The sequence below is a fragment of the Alosa alosa genome, unplaced genomic scaffold (genome assembly GCF_017589495.1).
Source record: "Alosa alosa isolate M-15738 ecotype Scorff River unplaced genomic scaffold, AALO_Geno_1.1 AALO_1.0_unplaced_5, whole genome shotgun sequence".
NCBI lineage: Eukaryota > Metazoa > Chordata > Actinopteri > Clupeiformes > Clupeidae > Alosa > Alosa alosa.
The window spans coordinates 396,327-412,919 of NW_025962652.1; the positions used below are offsets into that span (position 1 = coordinate 396,327).

General features: G+C 18.3%; 2 pseudogenes; both read right to left on the reverse strand.

The window, feature by feature from the left end:
* LOC125290453 overlaps window positions 1–16,536 on the reverse strand; it is a 62,827-nt pseudogene extending 46,291 nt beyond the window's left edge.
* On the reverse strand, window positions 7,954–8,073 carry LOC125290457 (annotated as a pseudogene).
* Window positions 16,537–16,593: the final 57 nt, after the last annotated feature.

Below are 16,593 nucleotides of genomic sequence, written 5' to 3' on the forward strand. Positions count from 1 at the left end.
TCTAAAATTATATGGACAAGGACTTTTCATATTTTCTATATCTGGTCTATCCTTCACTGAAGTTATAGGAGAATTTTTTATTTCATTTTCGTTATTTCTTCTTTTTGGTGATTTTAATAACTCATCTATATTAATTTTTTTATTTTTTGTCATATCTATTTAATTTATTCAAAATACTTAAATATAAATTTTTTTGTTTTTCACAAATTATTTTTTAACAAACAATGTCAGAAGATCTCCATAAAACTATATGCGATATTTCAGTTAATAATAAAGACAAAATATCAAATATAAAAGATATGCAAAATAAAATATTAAATATTAGAAAGTAGCATTCAGAATATATCAAAAAATTAAGAAATGAATTAGAATTAAATTATCAAAAAAATGAAAATATAAGAGATGAAATTTCTAAAAAATTATTAGAAAAAGAAAATATATTATAGTCTTTAATATCAAAAAATGATAAAAAAATAGAAAATAAAAAAGAATTAAATAATAAAATAATTAAAAAGATAGAAAGAAATATAGAAAATATTAAGAAATATAGAAACATAGAAAGTAGAAACAAATAAATTAGTAGAAGCTATTGATAAATTAGATAATAGAAAAATAGATATGAAAGAATCAATTATTAAAAATACAGATACTAATAATAATTTAATTAATAATATAAATAAAGAGAAAAAAGAAACTGAAAAATTAAAATATTTATTAGATATGAAAGAAAAAAAAAGATTTAAATAAAATTAATAATAAAATAGAAGATATACAAAATGATAGAAATAAAGAAGTTGAAAAATTAAAATATGAATTAAAATATATAGATAAAGTATTGTTATCAGAATTCTCAGAAAATAAATTAAAAAAAGATAAAGAAAAATATGAAAATCAATATTAGATAAGAAGTAATAAAATTATAGATAAACTTAGAGAAAAATATGTATTACAATAGAATAAATTAAAAGATGAAATTGATGTTTATAATAATGTTTATTTAAATATAACAAAGGAATTAAAAGAATTAGAACAAAATTTATTTTCTTTACAAGAATAGATAGAAGATGAAAGAAAAATGAAAGAAAGTTTATTATATTCTGTTACTAGTATTAAATAGGAAATGAAAATAATTAGCGATAAAAAATATGATAATAAAACAAAATATGAAGAATTAATAAAAGAATTAAAAGAAAATATTTACAAATATAATATAGAATATAAAAAAGAATATAAATTATTTTTAGAACAAATAGAAATATGTGATAAAATAAAAAAATTAAAGAACATGGAATTAGATGATAGTAACTTAGAAATAGAAAATAGTAATATTTTAGATAAATTTGAAAATATAGAATTGAAATTAAGAAATTAGTTATTTGGAGAAACAATAACAATAATTAATATAGGATCAGAAATAGTAAATTTAAAAGATTATTCTATTCAGTTTATAAAGAAAAATTATAATTTATAGTTACCAGATATAGAATTAAAATAGAAAGAATTTGCTACTATTATAAGAAGTACAAATAATAAAAAATATTTTATAAATAAATAGACTAATTTCTGAATATCAGGTACTAAAAAATTAATTCAGATATAGATAAAAGATTTATTTGAAAATAGACTTAGCGAAGAATTGTTATTACTTAATAATAAAGAAGAAACAATAGATAAATCTACAATAGTTACAGATATGTTTTCTCATATATTATTTAATGAAGATGAAAAAGAAAATCAATCAAAATCAAAATGGTGATGGCCATTTTAATTAATTAATTAATTTAAATTTAATATCTTAAAAATAATAAATTATATAATTTTTCCTCAAAATATTAATAATTTATCATCTATTATTCCCTCTATTCTTATATTTTTTTCTATATCATATTTTATTTTTTTATTTTTACTTATAATATTTTGTATATCTTTATTTTTATTATTATCAAAATCTATATTTTCTAATAAATCTATGCAAATTTTAATAATATTCTAATAATTAAATATCAAAATATTTTCTTCTACTTTTATAAGTTTCGCTTTTATTATATTATCAATCTATATAGGAAAATATTTTATTTTAAATCTTATTTTAATTTTTATTTTCCCATTATATAATATTTCATTATATTTATTATATTTTAAATTTTTATATGATAAAACAATACCTCCTATTTCTTTATTATACCTATGAATAAATGATTCTACCTTCTTCTATATAATATCTATTATTGAATTAGATTTTATATTATTTATTAATATATCTAACTTCTATTTTTTGTTTTTACTATCTTTATATAATATCTAATATTCTTTATTATTTATCATTTTATAATTTTATAATAAAAATATCTTTTTATGTTATTTATAAGATAATTAATATTATACATATATCAATGATGAGATTACCGTCCCAGTATGATAAATGAATATAATTGGAGATTTTCTGAGATATTATATTAATATTAATTATATTTATGATTGTCATTAATTAAATATTTTTTTGTAATTTTTTATTATTATTATTTTTTTTAAAAAAAGATTAATCATATTTTTGTAGTAATTTTATAATAAAATTAAATTAATTATAATTTTTTAAACTTTTATTAACACAAATAAAATATGCCAAATACAAAAGTTAAAATTAATTAGAAAAAGAATGATATATTAAAAGAAAATAAAAATAAATTTAATGAATCAATAAATTTAGATAAATTAAAAAATTCTTCAGAAGAATTTTTAAAACTTAAAGAAGCAACAATTATATAGTTAAAAAAAATAAAAGTTGAAAATAATAATAAATTATTAGATGAATTTATAGTAGAAATATTAAATTTATTAAATAATATATAGTAGAGTAAAATAATATCATATTTATTATTAATATATAAAGAATTAAAAAATTCTGAATTAGATAAAAACATATTTATTGATTAGATAATAAAATATAGTGAAGAAAATAAAAATATGTTTTTATCTAATTTATTTCTATATTTTAAATCAAAAATTTTATATAATAAAAAATAGTATGATAAATCATTATAGATGTTATCCTTAGTAGAAAAAGATTTAAAAAAATTAGATAATAAACAATAGTTATTAAAAATTTATATATTAAAAGTATCTATATTTATAGAAATAGATAATATAAATAATGCTAGAACATTTTTATTAAATAGCAGAGTATTATCTTCCACATTTTGATGTAAATCAAAATTGTTAATTAAAATAGATTATTTAACAGGAATATTATTATTAAAAGAAAAGAATTTTAAATCAGCTTTTGTTCATTTTTTTGAAATCTGCGGATAGAAATAGATAGAATATGAATAGAAATTAAATGGTTATAAATATTCTTTATTATGTAAACTAGCTGATAGAACAATTAAAGAAAAAATAAATATAGATACTGAATATAAAGATAATAAAATAATAATTTTATTAAATCAAATTTTAAATATAAAAAATAATAATTTTGAAGAAATAGAATAGAATTTAGTAAATTATAAGTAGTTATTGTTATAGGACATATTTTTTAATTATTATTTTGATATAATATATAATAATATGGTTTACGAAAGTATTATTAAATTAGTTAAAAATTTTAAAAGTATTAATATATCTTATATAAGTGAAAAATTGAAAATTCCAAATGAAAAAATTGAAAATTATTTAGTTAAAATTTTAATAGAAAAGAAATTAGTTGATTATAGATTAGACGAAAATAAATATTTATTAGTAAGAGAAAATTCACATGAAAATTTATAGGAAAATTTATTATTAGAAAATTTATTTAAAATAACAGATATTTTATAGAAACATAAATATTAATTAATTATTTACTATTTTATGTATTAATATTTTTTGTTAAAAATTAAAAGAAATAATGAAGTATGTAATTTTTTCAATCTATACAATATTATATCTTATTATATGTAACTTAAATTGAAATCTAAAATTATTAGATAAAGCTAAAGAAACAGGACCCGCTCCTACTATAGAAGAAGAAAATGATGATGAATAGTAGCAGTGAGAAAATGATAACTATAATAAAGTAATAATATTATGTGAAATAATTAATTAGAAAATAATAAATACTAATATTAATAAAAAAATTTAGAAAAATAATATTAATGAAGAAATAAAAAAAGATGAAGATTTAATTGAAAATACTGAAAATTTAATAGAAAAACTTCAAGAATAGAAAAATAATATTAATGAAGAAATAAAAAAAGAAGAAGATTTAATTAAAAATACTGAAAATTTAATAGAAAAACTTCAAGAATAGAAAGAATAGAAACAAAAAGAAAATTCCGATGATAATGAATCTAAACAAGAAAATTCTAATGATGATAATGATAATGAATCTAAACAAGAAAATTCTAATGATGATGATGAATCCAATTCTGAACAAGAAGAATCTGAACAAGAAAATTCTAATGATGATAATGAAAAATCTAATTCCGAATCTGAACTAGATCAAGAAAAAGAAAATTTTAAATTAAATAAAATAAAAAAAGATAAATCTAAAAAAATAGTAAAAAAACAAGTTAATGAAGAAATATGTAATAATAATAAAATAATAATAAAATTTTTAGATAAAATAAATTTTCTTAATAAAACATATTATAAATTGATTTTACCTAATAATAAAGATCATTTATATTTTATTTTTTTCTTTCATTTTTTTAAAAAAAGTCTTAGTAGTAATCATATAATATATAAAAATAATAAAAAAAAATTAATCCGTCATAAAATTAAAAGTAATAAAAAAATATTTTTTTAGAATTTAAAAGAAATATATATTTCAAAAAATATAAAAATTGTATTAGTAAAATATAAAAATAAAAACTGTACATATAAATATATTAAAAAAGAAAAAAATAGATAAATAAAATAATTTAAAAAAATTTATATTTATTTATAATAGTCTCAATTCTTTTATTTATTAAATCCTCATCTGTTTCTAATATTTTTTTCTATTTATTTAAAAAAATCTAAAATTTATTATCATATAATAAATTTCTCTTTGATGGACATTTCTTTTCACATATAGGACATACTCTACCCACCTTTCTTAAACTATGTTCTATACAACTTTTACAAAATCTATGCAAACATATATTTATTACTGTTACATTATTAATTAATGATAAACATATAGGACAACTCAAACTTTTTTTAAGTTTTTTAAGATTAGGGTGCATTTTTATATTTTATGTCTATTATATAAAAATTTAATAATTATAACACATAAATATTCAAATAATTATTTTTAATGTTAATAGAGTAGATTTGTAAAAGATCAGAACCAAATATTAAATTAATATATAGACTTGAAGAACCAACTAAATTAATATATGTTGTATTAGATAATGAGAAAAAAATGAATACAATTACATTTGAAATTAATAATATAAAACAAGCCTTAAGTTCATGTACTTGTTTATGAAATAAAACAAAACCATGTTTACATATAATATTTATATTAGAATATTTACTTGATTTAGATTATAAAGATAAAAATTTATATAAATTACTTTGTACCTCCTTAAAATTTTCTTTAAAAGAATTATATAAAATATTTGAAATATCTCCAAAATATATAAGTTATGAATATATTGTAGATAAAAAACAACAAGAAAAATATTCAGAAAATATTAAATCTTATGATTTCTGTGATGATGATATATGTATAATTTGTATGGATAGTTTTAAAAATACTTCTATTCATTTATTAACAAAATGTTCATATTGTTCTAAATTCTTACATACATCTTGTTTTGATAAATACTCAAAATCAAATATAACAGATAATAGTAAATTGTTATGCGTATATTGTAGACAAGTATGAAATAAACCAAATCCTAAATCTAATAATAATAAAAAATAAATAATTTTAATTAATTTGCTATATCTTTATAAATAAAAAACACATAAATAAAATATATCCAATCTGAAATACTTTATATATTCTATCTCTTTTATCAAAATCAATAACTTTTATTTTTATCGGACTTCCTACTATTTGATATTTTCCTTGATTTACTTTATTTAATTTACTAGATATCTTTACCTTTATTTTAGCTGTTCCCTATAATCCTCCTATAGCTATCTAAAAAGTTAATACATATTTTTGATTAAATTTTGATATAGTTAAATATGTCTCAGGTGGAAAAAATGCAACTTCAGGTTCTGTATTTACTAATTCTACATCAAATTCTATAGGATTTGATGGTATATATTCATTACTTTTATTATTACCAATAATATGACAATTTACCTATCTATTAACTTCTGAAATTAATGAATCACATCATATTTCTGATTTAGAACTAGCCGCTTCCTTAAAATCTAAAATTATCTAACCATTCTATATAATCTAATTTCTTCTATATCTTCTTAATTTAACTATTAATATTCCCTATTTTTCATTTCCCTAATCCATATTTATATCCGTAACTCATTTAAAACTAAAACTAGAATTTTTATTTTCACTTACATCATAATCTAATCTACCAAAACTAACAAAAATATCAAAATATTCCTATAAACATAAATTATTAGGTGTTTCCTTAGCATTTTTAGTTCTACAATCAATTGTACATAATAAATCCTCACCTAAAACAACATTTGTTAATGTATGTTCTGTATAATTTTCATATAAATTTATTTTTTCTCCTGATCCTAATGCCTTTTTCTATCTTTTACATTTCAAAGTACTCGTAGTATAATGTGGACATTCATCTATAATAAACATATTATTTACACATGGTCGTGGTACGCCTGAATTTAAAATATTATATATTAAATAAAATAAAATTATATATTTCATATTAAAATAGTGTTTCTATTATTTAATAACGAATTTTATTTTTTTTTCATTACAAAAATATTTTTTCACAAATTTAAATTTATATTTTTAAATAATAAAAAAATATGGAAAAAAATACACAAGGAAATACTAAAATTAAGTTAATTAAAAAAATTAAAACACCTTTATATACAAATACTGGTAAATTTCTAAAACTTTATAAAATATTAGGTATAATAGGTCAAACAAAGTTTTCAACTGTTTATAAAGTTATTCATAAATATACTAAAAAAATATTTGCAATTAAAGTATCTCATAATATAACTCTTAATAGAGAAATATGTAAAAATGAACTATATTTTTTAAAAGAAATAGTCTCTGATTATTCTCTAATCTATTATAGCTCATGAATAGAAAATAATAATATTTTTATAAAAATGTTATATTATGAAAATTCTAATTTAGAATTTTATATAAAAAATAATAAAAATCTTTTAGAAATTGATAAATATAATATAATGTTTTTATTATCTAAATCTTTGAAATCAATACATGATATGAATTACGCACATTTAGATTTAAAATTATCCAATATATTAATATTTTATAAAGAAAATAAAGTACATATAGCTGATTATGGTCTAATGATAGAATATAAAAAAATTAATGAATATATAAAAAGAGATATAAATGTTCAATTACCCGAAATACTTTATATTGATAAAAAATAGAAAAATATTTATGATTTAAGATTTATAGATATTTATTTTCTAGGTAAAATATTTATGTTTTTATTAGATTATCAAATAAATAATGAAGAAATAAAAGATTTGATAAATTAGATGTTAGGAGATTGAAAATTAAGACCTAATATAAATTATATTTTAGATAAATTATTTTTATATAATAAGAATTATATAAAAAATAATTATTCATTTAAAGAAAATATACATGATATATCTATTGATCATTTAGATTAGTATAGTAATAATAATAAAAAATCAAATAAACGAAATAGATTTTCTAGTGATGATATTAAATCTGAAAATTTATATTTTACTTAAAATTTTAAATATAATAATCTAATTTTTGTATTTTATTTATATTTTTCTTCTTATCTTTATAATAAATAAATAATAAAAAAAGTTGATCATCTAAGATTCCCAGATGATTTCTCAAATCCAGTACCACTTAGACCCGTATGTGCTTAACTTTGGAGGTCGAAAGGGATCCAGTGGAACCACACAGGTATGAACCAACTTATTTATTAAAATAAGAAATTTAATATTAATGAAATTCTAAATATATTTTTCTTAAAAATAAATAAATAAAACAATATTGTAATTATAACTTGAATATTTTGTGTGTTATATTCCATTGAATAAAAAATAAAATAATATTGATGCAAAAATTAACTAATATATTTCTTTTATTTTCTTATATATTTTGTGAATAGAGTTTAACCAATAAAGAACAAAATAGAGGTATTATTTTAGACCATTTAGATACATTAAAAAATTTAATAAAAGTTTCTATTACAAGTAATAATAAAGATAATAATTTATTCGATGTAAATGTCGATAATATTTCTGTAAATAAAAATAAATTTAATAATAATACTTATGAATCATAGGTTGAATTTGAAAATTTTGATAATAATTTCTATTCATATTCTTTTAATAATACCTTTTTTAACTTTAATGATGATTATGAAAATTTAGATTATTTTGAAGATGATAATATATTAGTTATTATAAAAGAATTAGTAAATCCTAATAAAAATAAATCATTTAATTGGTCAATTAAATTCTCTGTTTTTAATCAAATAATAAATAGATTTATAGATATAATTATAAAATCAATAGAATAGGCAGAAAAAAATTTAAAAGATGAAGATAAAAAATATCTTATAGAAAATTTAGAAAAATTAAAAAATACATTTTCTGAAAAATATATATTGAACGAAAATTCAAATAAATCAATAGAAAAAAATAAATTACCATTAGAAATTATTCAAGATGTTAAAAATAAACTTACTAATAATGAAAATAATATTTCAAATTTTTAAATAATTGTTTTTAAGAGATTTTTAAATAGAAATAAATTTTTTATATAATATTATAACACAATATACATAAACTATGTCTGATAATACTGAAATTCCATTAGATAAAAATATAAATAATAAGAATCCTATTTTAGATCAAAATGAATTAGAACAAAATGAAATGCCAAATAAATATAATGAAGGTGGTATAAAGATTGATTTTAAACTTGTTATATTTGGTTCACTCGGCTTTCTTATCTTTGTTTTTGTTATAATATGTTTTTATAAAATGTGCAATAAAAAAGAAAAAAAGAAAATGCCAAGAGGTTGAGATACTGTTACTGTTTGAAATTAAATAAATTTATTTTATTAATTAAATATTTTTCATTAAATTTTTTCAGTTAATACACAACACTGAGTCATAAAATCAATATTATTATATGTTAAATATTATAAATGAAAAATTAGAAATAATCAATAAAGAAATTTTCAATTCTTATTTAAAAAATAATAAAATTATAGATAAAAGAATATGAACAATATCATATATTAATACTAATCCTAATATTATACTTAATAATTTTTTAGAAAATTTTAATATAACTTTAAATGAAAATACTTCAAATATTTCTATTTCATCACAATCATTTTTATTTAAAGATGATAATAATAAAAAAGATCAATTATTTATTATTGTTCCTCCTATTTTTGATAATATTAAATTATATAATACTATAGAAAATTATAATATAATCTCTATATGAAATAATTTATTCTCTATTATAACTTCTGATTTCAATATAATTAATATATCTTCATTTAATTCATATTCCCAAACATTTATAAATGTTATTGATATATATATTAAACTAAATTTAAATAAAAAATTATTTATAATTTTTATTTATAATAAAAATATTTCCGTAAATGATATAAATCAAATTAAAGAAAAATATGATAATTCTAATATAGTAAATTTAGAATTTTATGAATATCGCATTTTTAATTTTAATGTATTTAAAGAAAAATTATATAATTATCTTAAAAAATATGATATAAAGAAAATATATACTGTAGATTTATATCAAATATTTACTAATAATATAAATATTCTTAATAATTTTTATTTATTTAATACTAAACAGAATTGATTTATTTTATCATAGGATAAATTCTGTTTAAATATATATAATAATATTCACTCTGAAATAGATAAAGTATTAGATAATTATATAGATAATTTAAATAATTGAATATTAGATGCTAATATACTAAATGTTATAGAAAATATTATTCCCTCTTTTAAATCAAAAATTCTAAATTCTAATATAGATATAGATATACAAAATCAATATATAGAAAAATTTGAATTATTTATTAATGATAAATTATTACATATTATAAATAAAAATTTTGAATTTTTTTGTAAATATTTAAAAGAATATATTTTTAATTTATATAAACTAAAATATAATAGAGAACAAGACTCTTGATAGAATTTTCAATATAATATTTTAGAAGTAGAAATAGCCTAGCTATGAATATAGTTCACAGATAAAAATATATATTCTAAAGATCAATTTATTCTACCAATAGATCTTGTAAGTTTAAAGAAAAAATATGATAATTTTATTGGTAACTTATTATCTTAGATACAAATATTAGAATATAATTATTTATTCGGTGAATTATAGAATTTTATTATAAATGATTATGTAGAAAAAAAATTATCAAAAATTTTTAATAGTAATACTATATGAAAAGATATATATAATTTAAGAAAAGAAATTATAGAAACTATAAAAGACTATTGCGAAAATAAAATTAATTATTTAAATAATATAGAACAAATAAATAATATAAATTCAGTTTTATTAATAGATTTATATAATGATAAAAAAGAATTATCTTATTTTAATATAGTATATTGCTCTAATTCTTTAGAAAATTATATTAAATTATCAAAATTATATGATAATGAAAAAGTAATTGATAAAAAATAGTTAGAATCTTTTAATTATATAATTAAAATATTTGGTTTAGAACAATATACAATTTTATCCAAATTATTCTTCTTTGATATGAATAAATTTTTATTATTAAATATTATATATAGAACAAAATATTATTTTATAGTATTTTTAAGATCTCGTTTATATTCTATATTCTTAGAAGAATTTATTCTAAATGAAAATAAAATACCTTATATATCAATTGAATAGGAAGAAATAAAAGAATTATATAATAATAGTTTATTAGCTGTTTATAGTTTTATTTCTCAACATACTAATTTCTCATCCTATACAGCAGAATATAAATTTTTAGATATATATTTTTTAGATAAAAATGAAATATTAATTATACAACCAGATATTATTGATAAAGCATATTTAGATGTTTCTAAATTTTCTTCAAAATATTCAGCTTGATATGAAGGTTTTACATTTTATTTAAAAAGATTACCTCATTCTACTCCAGATTTATTATTTATTATATTATTGTTAGTATTAATAAATATTATATATTTTATAGAGACACCTTCTTTATTATTATTTTCAATATTAATATTATCTTTATCATCATTAATTATATTTTTTATATACAGAAAAAAATATAAAAAAATAGATTAATTAATTTTTTTATAAATTAAAATTTATTTAATTAATATTATCTTTTCTTATTCTTATAGCTAAAGTTATATCTTTAGCTTGTAATGTAACTCTTTTTGCATGTATAGCACAAGCATTTGCATCTTCTAATATAGAACAAATATAACTCTCAGTTGCATTCTATAATGCTGCTATTGATTCTTCTTGAAATCTTACATCCTATTTATATGATCTAGCTACATCTCTAACTATTCTTTTAAAAGGCTACTTTAATAATAAACATTCAGTAGATTTCTAATATCTTCTTATTTCTCTTAAAGCAACCGTACCTGGTTTATATCTATGAGGTTTCTTTATACCACTACTTGCCGGTGCTGTTTTTCTCACTATTTTTGTTGCTATTAATGATCTTGGTGTTTTTGATGCTACTATCTTTCTTGCTGTCTATTTTGTTCTTGCCATTTTTCGTGTTAAATATTTATAGGTTGATTTTTATCTATACTAAAATTAGTGATATTTTTATGAAAAATCAAGATTCGTTTTTTTTAAATATATTAATTTGGATAAAACACAAAATTTATGTCAGAAAAGTGATTTTATTTTTATAAAGGATTAACAAACTATTTAGGTCCAGTAGATTCTAATTTCATATTTGAATTATATAATCAAAATAAATAGAATTTAAAAGTATGAAAAAAAGGTATGCCTGCTTGAGTAAATTTTTCCCTATCTGAGTTGAAAAATCAATATGATGAAATGAAAAAAAGACAATTAGAAAATTTAAATATAAATAAAAGAGATGAATCAATACCACCAATACCATCAATACCATCAATACTTAAAGCACCAACAAAAACAATTTCTCCATTAGATTAGCATTAGAGACAAACAACTATACTTTAGCCTAAACCAGCATCACCTATACTTTAGCCTAAACCAGCATCACCTATACTTTAGCCTAAACCAGCATCACCTATACTTTAGCCTAAACCAGCATCACCTATACTTTAGCCTACTTAGCCTAAGCCAGCAGCAGCACCATTTAATCCTTTTGGTGGTGGAGGAGTTAATTTTTTATCAGATATAAATAAAGGCGGGTTTAAATTAAAAAAGACAGTAACTAAAGATAAAACAGATCCATTTGCTAAAAAAACATAGGAAGAAAAAGAAGCAGCTATAAAAGATCCTTTCTTATTAGAATTAATGAAAAAATAGAAGGCTAAAGCAAAAGAAAGTCAATAGAAAGTATCAGAAGGAGTAAAACCAGTATCAAATCCATCTTCAATTAATAAACCAACAACAACTTCTTTACCACATAAACCATCGTCATTTTCTCATTCATCATCATATTCTTCTAATTCATAGTCTACTATTACTTCAAACAATGATTCATCTCTTAAAGAAAAATTAATAGAATAGATAAAAAAATTGAATGATAACGATTCAAAGTTAATTAGAATAAAAAATATATTGTTATAATAGTTTAATATAATTAATTTTGAATTTTTTTAATTATTTTTTAAATTTAATAAAAATATCAGTTTAAATATCACTAATGAAAATATTAGATATAAAAAATTTATCTTCTGAACCTAAAAATGAAGAAATAGGTTAGAAATTAAAAAATGTAAATATATTCAAAAAACTAACTGATGAACAAAGAGCAGTTATTGGTTATTTATTAAAAGAAATTATTTTTACTCAAAATAATATAGTTGTTAAACAAGGAGATGAAGGAAATGCATTTTTTATGATTTTAGAAGGTAGAGCAAATGTTTCTATTAAATAGAAAGATAATAGTGATAAATCTGTTTCTATTCTTGAATAGGGTGATTATTTTGGCGAATATTCTTTATTAACAGGAAAAACAAGATCAGCTACTATAACAGCACTTACTACTCTTAAATGTTTAAAAATGACATATGATGTATTTAAAAAAATTATTGACTCTAATTTTGATATTCATTTTCCTAAAAGAAAAGCAATATTTACTCCAGTTAAAAAAGAAGAAAGTAAATCTAAAAATTATGAAAAATCAGATTCAGAAATTAATATGTTAATATCTGTTATACCTTGAAAAAGATTTTTTTCTGAAAATTCTTATACTCTTAATAAGCTAAAACATTTTGTTAAAACAGAAATTTATAGAAAAACTATACCTAAAGATACTGTTATTATGAAAAAAGGTGATTATGGCGATAGAATGTATATTATTAACAGTGGTAAAGTTAAAATAGAAGTAGAAAATAATAAAAATAAAGTTAAATTAATAAAATTAAAAGAAAAATGTTACTTTGGTGAATTAGCATTAATATATAATGCTCCTAGAAATGCTACTATATTTACTTATAGATATACTACTGAAGTTTTTATATTAAAAAATAGTTCTATTAGAATGTTTTTATATTCTATAAGTAAAAATAGTTTAGAAGAAAGAATGGAATTTTTAAAACAAGTTCCTATTCTTAGTGGATTATTAAATAGAGAATATTTTATATTAGCATTAGAATTAAAAGAAATAAAATATAAAAAAGATGATATAATATTCAAACAAGGAGAAGAAGGAAATACATTTTTCATAATAAAATTAGGTGAAGTTAGAGTTATAGATGAAAAAAAGAAATCCGTATTAACAACCTTAAATAAAGGTCAATATTTAGGTGAAAAAGCATTACTTAAAAAAGAGAAAAGAAATGCTACTATAGAATGTCTTACTGATACTGTATTGTTTGGCTTAGATAGAGAAGAATTTATTAGATTATTAGGATCTTTAGAAGATGTATTATAGGAGAAAATGGAAGATTATAATAAAATAATACCTGTAGATGTTTATTTAAAGAAGATTAATGTAGAAAATATTAAAGTAAAAGGTGAATTAGGTTCAGGAGCATTTGGGACTGTTTATTATGTTAATTATGAAAATAATAGCTATGCATTAAAATCTTTAAAGATAGATTTAATACTATAGAATAATATGTTATAGCATGTATTAAATGAGAAAAATTCTTTATTATTATTAAACAATCAATTTATTATAACTTTATTAGGAACATTTAAAACTAAAAAATATTTACATTTATTATTAGAATATGCTAAAGGTATAGAATTATTTTCATTTTTAAGAAAAAAAGGTAGATTTGATGAATCAACTAGTAGATTTTATGGAGCAGGTATATTAGAAGCATTTTCTGAAATGCATAAAAACAATATAGTATTTAGAGATTTAAAACCTGAAAATGTTATATTATGTTAGGATGGTTATACTAAATTAGTTGATTTAGGATTTGCTAAAAAAATAAAATAGGATAAGTTAACTTTTACTATATGTGGAACACCAGATTATTTAGCACCAGAATTAATATCAGGTACTGGTCATACATTTCCTGTTGATATATGATGTTTTGGAATATTTCTATATGAAATTACTGCTGGTTATCCTCCATTTAGAGCAAATGATGAGATGGAATTAATTACACATATATTATATGATACAATAATATATCCTCCTACTTTTTCATCTAAATTAGTAGATTTATTAGAAAAAATATTAATTAGAGATCCTTATAAGAGATTAGGTACAGGAAAAGAGAATTGAAATGAAATAAGAAATCACGATTGATTTTTAGGATTTGATTGAGAGAAGTTTAAAATAAAGGAATTAAAAGCACCATTTGTTTTAGATAAAGATAAGGAATCATATACTCCTTTAAAAATGCAAATACAATATGAAAATATGTCTAAGAAAGACTTTACACAATCTCAATGAGAGTTATTATGTCAATTTTAAATAAATATTATTTTTGTATTTATTTTATTACTTAATTAATTATTATAATTCTTTTTTAGAATAATCTATTTCTTCTCAACAGTCTAATATTGTAACTTTATTATGTTTATTATATCCTGTATCTTCTATATTTATTAATACATCATTGCTATCTATTACTTTACCAAATACTACATGTTTTCCATTTAAATGAGGTAAATCTCTTAATGTAATATAGAACTAACTTCCATTAGTATTAGGACCTGCATTAGCCATTGCTAACATACCTCTTTCACTATGTTTTAATATGAAATTTTCATCTTCAAATTTTTTACCATATTTAGATATGAAACCAAAACCATTCTAAGAAACAACATCACCACCTTGAGCAACAAAATCAGGAATAATTCTATGAAAAACTGTATTTTTATAGCTATATATTTTACCATCTATTTTAATTCCTCTACAGAATGCTAAGAAATTTTCTACAGTTTTTGGTACAGTATTATGATATAACAAAAATGTTATCTATTGGGATTTTTGACCTATTAATAGGTCCATTTTTACTTTTATAATACTATTTTCTGAAGTATATATATAATATATGAAATAAATTAAACAAATTATTATCATTTATTTTGTGTTTTATTGAAAATAATACTTATTTAATTAACCCTCATAATTTTAGAAATTAACATTTCTTTTTCTTCTTTTCATTTTCTTTATTTTTTTTGGATCATTTAACTTCAAAAACCTTTTCTGCCATGAAATTACATATATATTTTATAGACTTACATTCTAATTTACTATCTGAACTATCATAAAATGATGAACATTCAAATGACTCAATTGCTTTTATTTCTTTTTCAAGATTTCTTCTTTGAACTGTTGATATTAAAGTTTGATTTTCTTTGTCCTCTCTTAAATCACCTTTTGTTGCCAATAAAACACATGGGGTATCAGGACAATTTCTTCTTATTTCATGTATTCATTTCTCTTTTATTGAATCAAAACTTGCAGGATTATCTATAGCATAACATAAAAGAAAAATATCTGTATCTGGATAAGATAATGGTCTTAATCTATCATAATCTTCTTGACCAGCAGTATCTCATAATACATATCCAACATGTACATTAGCAATAGTCATGGTCACTTTAATATTATCAAATATTGTTGGTAGATAGTTATTTATTTGTTCATTCTTTACATATCTAGTTAATACAGATGTTTTACCAACTGCTCCATCTCCAATAATAACCAATTTTATGCTTACTTGATCAATTTTATATAGTTCACCCATATTGTTAGTGTTTTTATGTTCTATGTCACTTGATACTTTTATATCTGTTATGTTTTT